Here is a 15,365-nt window from a genome sequence, read left to right on the forward strand (position 1 = left end):
TGTCTGTTCATATCCTTTGCCAACTTTTTGATGGGGTTGATTTTTTCTTGTAAATTGCTTTAAGTTCTTTGTAGATTCTGGATAGTAGCCCTTTGTCAGATAGGTAGATTGTAAAACTTTTCTCCCATTCTGTAGGTTGCCTGTTCATTCTGATAGTGGTTTCTTTTGCTGTGCAGAAGCTCTTTAGTTTAAGTAGATCCCATTTGTCAATTTTGGCTTTTGTTGCCATTGCTTTCGATGTTTTAGTCATGAAGGCCTTGCCCATGCCTATGTCCTGAATGGTATTGCCTAGGTTTTCTTCTAGGGTTTTTATGGTTTTAGGTCTAAAATTTAAGTCTTTAATCCATCTTGAATTAATTTTTGTATAAGGTGTAAGGAAGGGATCCAGTTTCAGCTGTCTACTTATGGCTAGCCAATTTTCCCAGCACCATTTATTAAATAGGAAATCCTTTCCCCATTTCTTGTTTTGGTCAGGTTTGTCAAAGATCAGATGGTTGTAGATGTGTGGTATTATTTCTGAGTGCTCTGTTCTGTTCCATTGGTCTATATCTCTGTTTTGGTACCAGTAGCATGCTGTTTTTGTTACTGTAGCCTTGTAGTATAGTTTGAAGTCAGGTGGCGTGATGCCTCCAGCTTTGTTCTTTTGACTTAGTATTGTCTTGGCAATGCGGGCTCTTTTTTGGTTCCATATGAACTTTAAAGTAGTTTTTTCCAATTCTGTGAAGAAAGTCATTGGTAGTTTGATGGGGATGGCATTGAATCTATAAATTACCTTGGGCGGTATGGCCATTTTCACAATGTTGATTCTTCCTATCCATGGACATGGAATGTTCTTCCATCTGTTTGTGTCCTCTTTTATTTCATTGAGCAGTGGTTTGTAGTTCTCTTTGAAGAGTCCCTCACATCCCTTGTAAGTTGGATTCCTAGGTATTTTATTCTCTTTGAAGCAGTTGTGAATGGGAGTTCACTCATGACTTGGCTCTCTGTCTGTTATTGGTGTATAGGAATGCTTGTGACTTTTGCACATTGATTTTGTATCCTGAGACTTTACTGAAGTTGCTTATCAGCTTAAGAAGATTTTGGGCTGAGACGATGGAGTTTTCTAAATATACAATCATGTCATCTGCAAACTGGGACAATTTGACTTCCTCTTTTCCTAACTGAATACCCTTTCTTTCTTCCTCCTGCCTGAATGCCCTGGCCAGAACTTCCAACACTATGTTGAATAGGAGTGGTGAGAGAGGGCATCCCTGTCACGTGCCAGTTTTCAAAGGGAATGCTTCCAGTTTTTGCCCATTCAGTATGATATTGGCTGTGGGTTTGTCATAAATAGCTCTTATTATTTTGAGATACATCCCATCAATACCCAGTTTATTGAGAGTTTTTAGCATGAAGCGCTGTTGAATTTTTTCGAAGGCCGTTTCTGCATCTATTGAGATAATCATGTGGTTTTTGTCTTTGATTCTGTTTCTGTGATGGATTATGTTTATTGATTTGCATAGATTACATACTAAATTTTAACACATTCTACTCACCAAAGGATTAAACACTGCTGCCAGATTAAATGGTTTTGTGGAGAACCTGGACTAAATCTTGCTGGCACAGCAATTGTAAAGGAGAAGAGTTTCTAACAAGATTACCTACTCTGAAGAATCTCCTCAAATTTCCAGATGAGCTGTTATTTAAAAAAAAAAAAAAAACAAAACAAAACAAAAAAAACAAAAAACACATTATTTCCAACTATTTGTGTGCACCAGGTTTAAGAGATAAAATGCAAAAATAGGCTGGGCGCGGTGGCTCAAGCCTGTAATCCTAGCACTTTGGGAGGCCGAGGCGGGCGGATCACGAGGTCAGGAGATCGAGACCATCCTGGCTAACACGGTGAAACCCCGTCTCTACTAAAAATACAAAAAATTTAGCTGGGCGTGGTGGCGGGCGCCTGTAGTCCCAGCTACTCGGAGGCTGAGGCAGGAGAATGGCATGAACCCGGGAGGCCGAGCTTGCAGTGAGCCGAGATTGTGCCACTGCACTCCAGCCTGGGCGACACAGTGAGACTCTGTCTCAAAAAAAAAAAAAAAAAAATTTACAAAAAAAAAGCAAAAATAAATTTGGAAGCTGAAGCTAATGAAAGACTACTGTCATCTACAGCACTGAATTTCATATTTTTGTATCTATTGAACAGTCTAATTGATTTTACAAGTAAATGTTAAATTTAAACTTATAAATTTGAATGAAATACTGATTTTCATTTGGGGGAAATGAAAAGGCCTGTACTACTAACAAATAGGCCTGGGCACTGGAACGGGAAGATCCATGACCTGCCCCTCCAAGTGTTCATGCAAACCAGCAGCATGGAGGGCTTGGCAAAAATGCAGAATCCCCAGCCCCTGCCCAGACTTTCTGAATCATGATCTGCCTTTCACACACAAGATTCCCCTACACACACGAGTTTGAGAAGTGCCGGTTGATAGGACTTCATAGAAGAGAAATCAAGTAGGGCTGGTATCAACGGTGAAGACTTCTGGCACAGTGGGATTTCTGCAGGGCATGATTCAAATTCAAGAGACAAGGACATATGGAGTGGACATTTCAAGCAAGGAAAGGGGCAATAGGAGGGGGCTGGGAATAGACCACCCAGGCCAGACAGAGGTTCTAGTAAGTAGCAGGACACTTAGGAACAGCTTGAGGATGTGGGGGGAGAGGAAATTTGGGGCTGACAGAGGCGGCTGGCAGCCAGCCAGGTCCCCACTTCGGGCTGCCCCTTACCTTGTGGACAGAGCAGCGTCCGCCGGAATTCCAGGCCAGGATCGCCAACCGCGTAGCCACCATGAACCAATTAAACCTCCAGCAGCCCCAGGAAGTCGGAGCTCATTATCTCCAATGTCTAGATGGGGAGCGGACCACTTCCGAAGCTGTAATTACCGGAGGTCAGAGGGCACCTGAGGCAGGAAGTCTGGTCTGTCCCAGCACATTCTTGGCGCTCCCAGATTTTCCCTCCGAGGAGAACGGAGGAGGAGCTGCTCTCCTAAGCTGGAAGTCCTTCCACAGTTTAAGGGGCTTCAACGAGCCCTAGCTGGGGGAAAAAGGGCCTTCGACCATCTTCACTCAAGCTAGGCTCTGTGAAAAGAACCTCCGAGACAGTAGCCTCCTGCCTGGGAGGGAGCAGGCTGCTGGACAGGATTGCTGGAGAGATGCCCGCCTAGGGCAGCCTTAGGGAGGAAGGAATTGGAGGCAGCTGTGGAGGCGGCCTGCCGGAGGAGGGCTCCAGTGGGGCTATTCCAGAGAGGTTGGAACTATTAATTTAATAACCATCCAATCAAGCTGTGAGGGAACTACAATTGAGTCATGAAATTACCTCGTTTTCTTAAGAATACACAGGCCTATGAAAGCTTATCTGTCTCCTGAATTCTCACAGATGCCCTGGGAAAAAGGCTTTGCAGCTTGGCTGTTGGCCTGAAGCACAAGCTCTCACCGACTGAGACCTCTTGACCAGCCCTGATTTTGCTAGGAGCCTGTCCTAGGGTCCGCTTTCTCTTGACTCCTGAGAGGTCCCGTGAGGTTTCTAAGTCAAGGCAATGGACTAGATTCCCTTAGAAGGGCAAGTGCCCTAGGCAAGAAGGGGAACGTCAGGGCCAGTTGCTCGGTCCTTTCAGGGCCACCCACAGTGACCCTGGTCCTAGAGGCTGGGCTGCCCTTCCCCTGCCCAGCACTGCTCAGAGCATATGTTAACATCCAGCTGGGGCCCTTATCTCAGCCTGGAGGCAGATTCATCAACTTCTGGAGGCTAAGGGCTAGCTTGAGGCCCTGCCTCCCCGAGATGCTGCCCCTTTGATTCCTGCTTAATCACTCCCAGCTGTTCAGGGTCCTGAGCTAGTATAGATTTTCTGGCAAGAAAAGGCTCTGAAACTTGAGCCATTTACTAGGCGGCTGGGACGCTTTTGGGAACACAGCCCGTGCCGTTGGTGCCAGTCAGGGCTGTACCACAGTCCTGGGAATCTCCACGAAGAGTGGGAGAAAAAGGCAGAGGCTCCCTGGGGAGAGAGACCTGGGAAGTCACTCCCATCCCTTGGCCGGGCTCAAGCAAGAGATCTGTCCCTGAGTTTAAGGAATGATCTTTGGGACAAGCCTCAATGCACAGAGTCTAGGACTTCACCAGAACAGAGGAACGGAGGTGTTTTGTTTCTCCTCCAAACTCCTGAGACTTATTCTTCTGGTATATGAAGAAATTGTTCCTTACAGCTGCAAAAAACCCAGGGAGAGGATAACGTTAAGCTAAGAACATCTTAATATAGGATGCACATTTGGACCTTCTGCAAGGTACTGCTAGCAAGGCGGGGACAGAGGAGGTAGTGATGGTGGGTAGAGGTGTGATGATAAACAGGGAGGCCCCAAGTTCATTGTTATACACTCAGTTAAGGGGTACCACAGGTAGGGTGCTCTTCAGTCAGGAGGGAGTGAGGTACACCAGAATCCCTGGAGGAGCACTTCAGGGGGAAGAGGGGCAGGCTCAAGAAAGGAAGAAAAGGAAGCTCAAAGCTGATGGGTTAGCCCAGCCCAAGCCCAGGTTATTCCTGGCTCTTTTGGAGAGGAAGCCAACCCTGATGGGCTGGACTGGATTTCAAGCTACCGGGCCAGGCATCCAACGGGGCCTATGGAAAGATTGACAGTTGACCTCTCCAGGGATCAAGGGCATGGTGGGGCCTAGGTGATTTCAAACCTGAAGCCCCAGACAAGCATAGTATAGCTATGTAATAGAATACTACATAGTCATTAAAAATCATGCTATTCTTTAAGAATATTTATATGGGGAAATTATTATATATTTGTTTCTTGTTTTGTTTATTTATTTTTGTTTTTTGTTTTTGAGATGGGGTCTCAATCTGTCACCCAGTTTGGAGTGCAGTGTCATGATCTTGGCTAGCTGCAACCTCCACCTTCCAGGCTCAAGTGATCCTCCCACTTCAACCTCCTGAGTAGCTAGGACCACAGGTGTGCACCAGCATGCCCAGCTAATTTTTGGTAGTTTGCTAGAAATGGGGTTTTGCCGTGTTGCCCAGGCTGGTCTTGGACTCCTGGGCTCAAGCAATCCACCTGCCTCAGCCTCCCAAAGTGCTGGGATTACAGGGGTGAGTCACCGCACCCAGCCTTCATTATATATTTGTAACTGGAAAAAAACCAAAAAACAAAAAAACAAAAAACAAAGCTAGCATTACTAACAGTAGAAACAGCAGGTACAGATATGGAGTCCAGTTATTTTGCTGAATACACCCACTTCTACCGCTGGCCTTGGAAGGTACTGGTTATCAGCACTGGTTATCTCTGTGTAGCAACATTGTGGGTAACATTTGTTTTCTTCATGTTTTTCTCTGTGTTCCAAACTTTCTGTAATCAACATGCTTTGCTTTTGTAATCAGAGGACAATAATTGCTTATTTAAATGGTAGCACTCGCTCTATTTAAACTAGTTCCATTTAAAGGTCAGAGAGTCAGGGAGCCGTGGGCAAATGAGAAGGGGCTGGGTGGGCTCTGTTACTGGCCTGCCAGCATTCGTTCCCCCTTCTTCCTTCAGTTCTCTCCTTTGCTGTGCTGTGCGACTTCCATGCACGCGTCCAGACCCACTCTCCACTTCTCTCTTCCCCACTTTATGTCCTGGAGGGAGGCTGACCTTTATGGACAACATCAGAAGCCTTGGCTGGGTTTGGCTAGTAGGGGACACCAGCGGGAAATCAAAGGGAGCTGGGAATGTGAAACTGGGTGTTGATCCCTCGGGCTTCCTCCCAGCAGGCTGGCTGCGACCCTCTTCAAAAGGCCATGTCTCCCTCTGATGCTTGTCTTCACACAGTTCTCTTTGTCTGTGGTACCCTCACCTTCCTTTGCCAGTCTTGGGGTGGTACAATGGGCTGAGTGTTGGTTCCCCCCGCCCTCGCCAATCATGTCAACACCCTAACCCCTAGAACCTGGGAATATGACCTTTTTTTGGAAAAAGGTCTCTGTCAATGTAATTAAATTAAGGATTTTGAGATGAAGAGTTTATTCTGGATTATCTAGGTGGGCTCTAAATCTAATAAGTGTCCTTACAAAAAAGAAGCAGAGGGAGATTTGACATACAGCAGAGAAGGAGACAACGTGAGGAGGCAGAGATTGGAGCGATGCAGCCACAAGCCAAGGAGTGCCCACAGCTGCAGGAGGCTGGGAGGCAGAGTGATTCTTTCCTCAGGCCTCCCGGGGGAGTGTGACCTGGGGCCTCTGGGGACATCTGGCCTCCAGAACTGTGAAAGAATAAATTTCTGTTGTTTTAAGCCACCTAATTTGTGTTATTTTGTTATAGTGGCCACAGGAAACCAATATAGATGGTAAGATGGTAACAGTATGCCCTGTTACTGGCCTTCCAGGTGCCGTGGTTTTTTTGTTTTGTTTTGTTTTGTTTTGCTTTCCTTAGACCGTTCATACTGTTGTAGTCTCACTGTTAACCTCTCTTCACATTACTCGGTTTTCATGAGCCACCTGTTTCCTGCAGGAGCCTGTCTGACATGGGTGTCTGCCTCACCCACAGGTAACCTGTGCCCCAGGGCAAGCTGACCCCACCTTATATCCAGGGGTCATTCCTGGTTTTTCCAAGCAATTATGGTAATCCTGTTCCCTTTGCAAGTGGTCCAAGAATGGACATGTCCAAAATGTGGCCACATCAGAGGGAAATCTGGAGAGTTTCTGGGACAATTCCATCTTCCGTGATAAAGCCACAGGAAGAGATGGTCCTTCTATCCCTCTTCCTCCCCTGGACATGGCATGTCGGGGTGTGATGCCTGCAGCTGCTGCAATTTGAGCCCATTGGTGAGCCAGTGATTCCACCAGCCCTGAAGGTGGTCCTACCCCAGCCTTCCAGTCACGTGAGATAATACATTTCTATACCGCTTATTTCCATTTGAGTTGGGGTGTTATCAGTGGCTAGAAGCCTAGTAAATGTTGGCGATTTAGATTGGTTCTACATTGCCTTAATGCAAAGATGGTCGAATTGTTTTAAATATCCTAGCATCTTAAAAATACTTTCAAAACTTGAAAAATCTTGATGAAAAAACCTTTCATGATATATATGTGTTCACGCTTTGTCGAAAATAGTAGCAAAACAAAATGCATAAAGATTTATAGTCAACTATCACGTTCAACGGGGAGAGGGTCTGAAATAATGGCAATAAGGTAACAATAGAAATAAGGTGAAACAAAAACAATTCTGTGTAACACAAGTGGGATATTCAAATCAGCAAACAACTATGAGAGCTGTTATATGCCAGGCACTCAGCACTGGGGAATAAACGGGACCAAGATCTTGGTCATTTTCCTTGAAGCGCTTACATATTATTTTTAAAACTGGCTGGGCACAGTGGTTTACGCTTGTAATCCCAGCACTTTGGGATGTTGAGGTGGGAGGACCACTTGGGGCTAGGAGTTTGAGATCAGCCTGGCCAACATAGTGAGACCCTGCCTCTACAAAAAACAAAACAAAAAAAATTAGCCAGGAGTGGTGGCACGTGCCTGTAGTCCCGGCTACTCAGGAGGCTGACATAGGAGGGTCGCGTCAGTCCAGTAGTTTGAGGCTGCCGTGAGCTACGATTGTGCTACAGCAAACCAAAAACCCCAAACCCAAAAAACGTCCAGGTTATATTTCATCCAAGTTGTGGAAAACAAATGCAAAACAGTTCATCCAGTATTCATCTACACTTGTATGTTCACTTTCTGTACTGCTGTTGATTATATACTTGGTGACAAATACAGTTACAAGGTCAAAGTGAGTGCAGTTTAGAGGAAGAAAAATAGGAATTTGATTCAGAAATATCACATAAGCAAAGTGGGGTGGAAAAAATTGATCACTACCCCAAAATGCTGAAAACTATGTTCTACTTGTAAAATAGTGCTTGGAACTGTAACTGGTATTTCCCAGACACCCTATTGAAAGAGAACTGGTTGAAGGCTTACAGGGCAGCAGTAGCATCCCAGGCCTTCCCATCAAACTCCACAGAATAAAACAGATTGACATAAGAGCCATTTTTTTATCAGCCAAGACCTCTGCCCCTTAATATCAGGAGCAGGAAGAACACATCCCTCAGTAAGTGTAGGCACATTCTTGAAACAAAACCCACTCGCACCAGCCTGAGAGTCCCATGCAGAGCCATTCCTTTTGGGTCAGATAGGTCCACTCCATAAATCCTCTTTAAAATACTAACACCTTTGGCAGGGGTATCAAATTAACTCACAACAATGGGTGATCCCTTTAGTTCTTCATCAGGGCTCCAAGAGAGATGGGAATATGGGGGAATGAAGAAGACAGGGATTAAGAGAACATTGTTTGGAAAAGCTGGGACAGGTGAGATATTCAAGTTGGGAAATCCCTGGCAAGCAGAAGGCTGAGTGAGGGGCCTGGAGACAAGCCACATACTTTCACCTCTTTCCTTGGTCTTATTTCCCATTTCTCCTTGGCTTTCTTCTTTGAAGCAATGCCTCAGGGGAGGCCAACCTCATTCCACAAGCTTCTAAAGGTTTGCTCCATGAAACACTGGTTCTACATGATACTCTTAGAAAATTCTGCAGTAAGTTTGGGAAATGCTGTGTACTGAAAGTCCTCAGAGAGTCATAAGTAAGTTAGCAAATTCATGGCTCCAAGAAGTTGCTCTGACTGGTGTACATTTAGGCCAGGGGTTTCCCGAATATTTTTGGTCAAAGAGCTCTTTAGTGCATGTTATCACCTGTTAAGAATACATTCTGAGAAAGGCATATCTGATGCTCATAGTTTTCCATTAGAGTATTTGTTACCAAGTTTTAAGATGATATAGCCTCCAATATTTTCTTCTTTTGATATCTCTCTACCTAATTGCCAACCCATGGTGTCTGGGCAGGGAAGAGAAGAGACAAAAATGTGTTTTGGACACTCAGCTGTTTCTTGTTGGCTTTCCTAGCAAACAATTTGGATGGAAACAGATTTTAACTATTCCTTACTTTAGAGTTAGCAGATGAGCCACAGATTGTAATTATCTAGGCTCTCTTTTCTTTATTAATCTGGAAACTTGGAAGTTGGTTTCTGCTTAGTTGTTCTCAGCAAAACTTGGCCTCCTTTAAAGCAGTAGCCTCCTTAGTAAGCTCCTTTTCCTTACCCTGTACTCTGGAAAAAGCCCAAACATCATATCTCCCCAAGGAGAGCTGGTTTAGGAAAACTGCGAGTCTTCCTGGCTGGAAGGTGTTTCAAATAGAATCGTCACAGATGTAACTGCATGTTCAGGATATTGTCTGGAAACCACCAAACTATCAAGTATTTGAGACCACAAGAGGCAGATCCAAGGGCTCACTGTAAAACTTTGCCACTCAGAGTAAACTCTGTGAGCCAGAAGCCAGGTACCACTGAGAACTTGTTAGAAATACAAGATCTGAGAGCCCACCACCCCCCGTCCCGCCCCCTGCCTCCCAAAGCAGAATCTGCATTTGAACAGACCCCCAAGCCATTTATATGCACAAAGCCTAAGAAATACCAACTTCATTTCATCATATCTCATTCATTTATTAACAAGCAATTATCAGGTACCCCACTAGACACCCCGCTGTTCTAAATATTGGGGTCACAGTGGTTAAAAAGGTAGGTAAGGTCCTGATTCTCATGCAGCTTACATTCTAGTGGGGAAGACAGACATAAACACATTTAAAAGTAAAGATGTCAGGAAGTGGCAAGTGCCTGAAGAAGTAAGTTTTCTAATGGATTAGCAAATGAATGGGAGTCAAGGGTGAGATGCAATGGTCAGGCAGCATCAGTCTGAATAGAGACCTGCCCAGGGAGAAAGAGAAGCCGCATGGTAGCCTGGGGCAGGAACATTCCAGACAGATGGCATAGTGAGAGCAAAGGCCCCAGGGAGAGTATGAACTTGAGAACAGCGAGAAAGGAGACAGGTGTGGCTAAAGCTAAGCAAATTAAGAAACTCGGCAGTCAGAGAGTTAGAGAAGGGCCAGATTATGTGCACCGAAGAGTCTAAAATTGAGCGTGCATCAGAATCACTTGGAGGAGGGCTTGTTAAAACATAGGTTGTTGGGTCCTACCCCAGAGTTTCCAACTCAGTAGCTCTCGGGTGGGGCCCAAGAATTGGCATTTCTGACAAGGCCCAGGTGATGGTGATCCTGCAAGTCCAAGGACCGCACTTGGAGAACCACTGATGGAGAGTGTTGCGGGTCCTTGTAAGGAGGTCAGTTATACTCAAAGTGTGATGGAAGCCATCAGAAGATTCTAAGCAGGGGAGTGACAAGAGCTGATGTTCATTTTCTTCTGTTATCCCCAGAGGAGCAGACCTCTCCAGTCATCCACTATCACCTAGACTCGCATCCCCTTCCTGCTGTGTTCGTCACCTGATTTGGTCCAGTTTCCCACCCATTCTCTTCATTTCCTCCCAAACACGTCCACTGTGCCTTCTGGAAGCCCCACTCCTTGACTCTCAATTTTACCTGTCCTCAGCCTACATCAGAGCCTTCCCTCTTTCTTCCTTGCCTTAATTGGAGCCTGGCTGATCCCAAGAATACAACATTCACACAGCTGTTTCTGGCACAGCCTGTCTGATAGCTTACAGTCCGTGAACCTTAGGGCCTGGAAGGAGTGTTGGTGCCTGCTTGTTCTCTACTATTGCTCCTGGAACTTAACCTCTGTTACCTTTTACAAAATATCCTGCCCATTAAAGGCTCTGGCTTCCTGACTGTACCACTCGATCACATGTCCTCATTCACGTGATCCATTCACTCATTCACTGTACCACACCTCCTGGCTCCCCATCTTTTTCTCTGCATAGCCCTTCTTGACAATCTCATTGAAGTAACCATACAATGTCCCCTCTAGCAGCCTGGCTTCTCAGTTTCCTGGACCTTCTCATCTCTAATGATGTTTTCTCCCTCCCTCCACCTCAAGGTGATAGCCTTAACCTTGTCACCACCAGAAACTGTTCTGCTGCTGCAAGCCCAACGCCCCACTCTCTCATAAGCTTTCTGTCCTTGACACCTGCTTAAGCATGTACTGTGACAATTCTTCAACTCTGCTGAGATCTCTTTTCTGTTGGCTTCACCACCTTTTACAATTTGTCAGCCAACTTTCTGTTCACTCCTCGTGTCCAGCTTAGGGCTTATGGTTCCTCACCATAAACACTTCTTTCCAAAACTCTCATCCTCAGAATCCCCTTGCCTTTCCACGGAGTGTCCTACAAAACACTAAGCAAACCCACCCATCTATCTCTCCACTCAAGCAGCTCGACATTACTATGGAAAAGTCAAACAAGCAGGCTGCTTTCACTTTCAGTTCATCGCAGACCTCAAAGGGGTACTTGGAACTCCTAGGCAATATTGCTGTGTTTCTCTGTTAAAACCAGCATTCGTATTCTTCTAGGTTACTTTTTCATTCCTTTTTTATCCTTAAAACTCCCACAGCCCTTCCCTACTTTTTAGTCTCAGCTGATGAACTCTCCTCATGTTTGACTGAGGAAAAAGAGGCTGTCCAATGGAAATGCTCACATTCCTCCACCTTGAAACCTACAAGCACAGCCACACTTGCTGGCCTCCTCTGCCCCTTCCCTCTGCTCAGCTGTGTCCAAGTGGCCTCCTATCATCCATTCAGTCCCTCCCATCAGCGTCTCCCTTGCTACTGGATCGTTCTCATTGGCACACACACCTGCTTCAGTATCGCCCATCTGTTTCTTCTGTAATTTATATCTGTACTTCCAAATAATACAGCTATTTTTAGGTTCTTCAGTTTTAGACACTTATTGCCTTCTTGCACCCTCCTTGTGCATATTTCCCCTCCACCCACCCTCACAACGTTGTTACAGCACCATTTTTGGCTAAATCAATGTTCTGTGCTAGCATTACTATAAGTACTCACAGCTGAACCATATAGGCTGTTATTCTTCTATGGGTCAACTTTGGTTTTCTTGGAGTTACTAATTACCTCGTTTTTTCATTGCTCAGTCTTCCAAATATCAATTACTAAGTTTTTGCTAAGCTTTCCAATCAAATTGCAAAAGTCCTCTCCTGAGTCACAGGTAACCATTCAAGACTGCTTCTTCACCCCCAAATCCAGCTACCACCAATGAACAGCTCTGCTGGGACTGTCACCTGTGCATGTGTGTGGCCTCTCCAGTGTGGCCAGGGTAGGGGAGTGGGACTTCTCATGCCGCAGTTCAGGACTCCGAGAGTGAGTATTCCTGAGACAGGGTGGAGGTCTCAAGGCCTTTTATGACCTTGCCTGGAAGTCACATAGGGTTGCTTCTCCCCTGTTGCAATGATGGAAGCAGTCAAAACCTCACCCAGATAATGGGGAAAAAAGCACAAAGCTCTCTTCTCTGTGTAAGGAATGTTCAGGAAGATTTATGGCCATGTTTTAAAGCTGCCACAGAGACAACTTATGTGAGATAATACTAAAATTGTGTTGAAAATAGTCCAAACGTTTCCAAAGAATTTTCTTTTTTTTTCTTTTTTGAGACAATGTCTCACTCTCTTGCCCAGGCTGGCGAGCGGTGGCATGATCTCAGTTCACTGCAACCTCCACCTCCTGGGATCAGGAGATTCTTGTGCCTCAGCCTCTCTGGTTGCTGGAATTACAGGTATGCGCAACCACGCCCAGCTAATTTGTGTGTGTGTGTGTGTGTGTGTGTGTGTGTATTCTTAGTAGAGATGGGGTTTTACCATGTTACCCAGGCTGGTCTGGAACTCCTGGCCTCAAGTGATCTGCTCGCCTAGGCTTCCCATAGTATTGGGATTACAGGCGTGAGTCACCGCGCACAGCCAAGAATTTTCATTGTTGTATATAGAAAATACATGGCGATATCAGAAACATAAATACTGTACAGTATTGTCATGAGCTTAAGTAGAATATCTTTGGAGGGAATCCCAAGAAGCTGGTACCGGGAGAAACTGGGTGACTGGAGGCTGGAGCAGGAAGAGACTTTGCCCTGTAGACCGTTTTGCATCTTTTGAATGTTTCGTCATGGGCTTGGACTGCATTTCCAAAAATATTAAATGATCAAACGTCTTTGACGATGTCACAGCTTCTCCTGGCCATGTCAGCTCCCAGGATAGTCTAGACCAGGGCTGTCCAAGAGAACTTTCTGTGACGACGGAACTATTCTGTATCTGACCTGTCCAGTACAGCAGACGCTAGCCTCACGTGTCTGCTGAGCACTTGAAATGTGGCCAGTACGATTAAGGAATTAAATTTTTAACTTAAATGTTAATCGCCATCTGTGGCTAGTGACTACATCCTGGATGTGCTGAGGCAAGGGGCTGGGAGGAGCTTGCACATGTGGGATATGGGGTGGGGAGCACGAGATCCCTTGAGTCATGGTATCCAAACATTTTTGCACATGTGCGCCCTAAAACAGTTTTAAACAACTGTATATCTCTTTGCAGAAATTAAAGTTGACCTCTAAATGCTTCCTCCTTAGTTTAAAAGTTTATTTTTGTTAGGAGCTATAAAAGATTAAACATTTCATAAGATGAAATAAGATGAGGACTAACTATAATTTGAATAAGTATTTCATGAGCTGGTTTGATAAAGTAAGTTTTAATTACTGAATAATGCAGACTGAATCTGAAAGTAATCATTTTAAAATGCTTTAACCTATACTGCCTTAGCTGTTCTAAACTTAGAGCACCTCAATGTGGGTCACGCTTCACCCTTGACAGAAATAATATACATAAGACAGGGAAAGACAGCATGCCCTGAGGATGGAAGATGCCTTGATGAATCATTAAAGAAGCCCCCAGAAACCAATTGATCAATCTCCCCTCTTTTGGTTGAAGGAAGTTTTTACACCCCAGAGTAAGGCTGCATGTTGCGATCACGATGGGTGACTACGGCATGGAGACTTCCATGAGATGATTTTAGAACTCAGTGCTTTGGACATTAAGACTGTGGAAGTGGATTTCCTCTAAATCACTCATGGACATTTATCCTCCTGAAAGATCTGTACACCCTCAGGTGTACTTGACCCCAGTTTGAAGACCGCTGCTATGACAAGGTGGAAGCTGGGCTTAGCACTCAGTTGCCTACCACTACTGGCTTCAACTGAGACCCGCCACAGAGGAAAGATAAGGGACAGTCCCCGGGGTCCCCTCCAGCTGAGACAGGGTGGCCCTGTCAGCGTCCTTGCCTCAGACCTCTGGCCTGCTCTCCAAGACTCATTCAGCTGGAATTTTTAAGCCTGTTCCAAGTGGAAAGGGGCAAACCCAGGCCTGCCTTCTTGCAGGGCTCAAGGATGAGCAAGGCAAGACTTAATGCCTTTTTCCCAGTACACTCTGCTCCATCACCCCCTCCTCACATCACGCCATCCTCCCTAGACCTGCAGTTACTTCAGATGGAATGCAGAATAGACGGGTTTGGAGAATTGCAGTTCACTAGCATGGGGGCATAGGGCTGCGAGGGGCTGACTCAGTAATGGCAGTCTGAGTAACCTAGGACTGATTAGAGTGCCGTCCTCAGGGCCGTCATGTCTAAACTAGGGGTTGCTCCTAAGATGAAAATTGCATGAGGTCCAAATTACTAGAGGCCAAGGCAGGCAGATCATGAGATCAAGACATCGAGGCCATCCTGGCCAACATGGTGAAACCCACACTAAAAATATAAAAATTAGCTGGGCGTGGTGGCACACACCTGTAGTTCCAGCTACTTGGGAGGCTGAGGCAGGAGAATCGCTTGAACCCAGGAGGTGGAGGGTGCAGTGAGCCGAGATTGCGCCACTTCACTGCAGCCTGGTGACAGAGCAAGACTCCTTCTCAAAAAAACAAAAAACAAAACAAAACAAAAAAACACCTGAATTCAGCCCACAGAGTTGGTATTTGTGTGCCACACTGGAGACCAAGGCACCATCTGTCAAAATGGCCGATACAGAGTCCACTTTTTTCTTCTGGCTGAGTGAGGACAGATCACTTCTTTGGTCAAGCACTGGATGTGTAGTTGGCTTGCATCTAAGAGCCATATTGTATAAAAAATGTATTTTTTTAAGCCCAAGAATCATATTTGTATGTGGAGGGCTCACACTGAGAGGCTGGTGGGAATTGGGCCCTGGGGGTGGCAAAGAGCCCCACCCCCAATGACTTCCTCACCTGGGGCAAAAGATCACTGATGGACTGATGGGGACAGAGAAGCTGAAAGCATTCCCATTGCTGCTTTGTGACAGGTTCCACACTAAGCAGTCTATGCACACCTTTCAGACAGAAGTTAGCACAAAAGCCCCTCCATCTCACCTCACTCCCCATTTAGGTGCATTTGGCCTACTTCCTAACACACGAGGGCCCTGAGACTGCCAAGAAGTGGCAAACGTCCCAGCCATTAAACATCTAATGAGCAAGTGAGTATCT

This window comes from Trachypithecus francoisi, unplaced genomic scaffold (genome assembly GCF_009764315.1).
Source record: "Trachypithecus francoisi isolate TF-2019V2 unplaced genomic scaffold, Tfra_2.0 Lachesis_group13, whole genome shotgun sequence".
Taxonomy (NCBI): Eukaryota; Metazoa; Chordata; class Mammalia; order Primates; family Cercopithecidae; genus Trachypithecus; species Trachypithecus francoisi.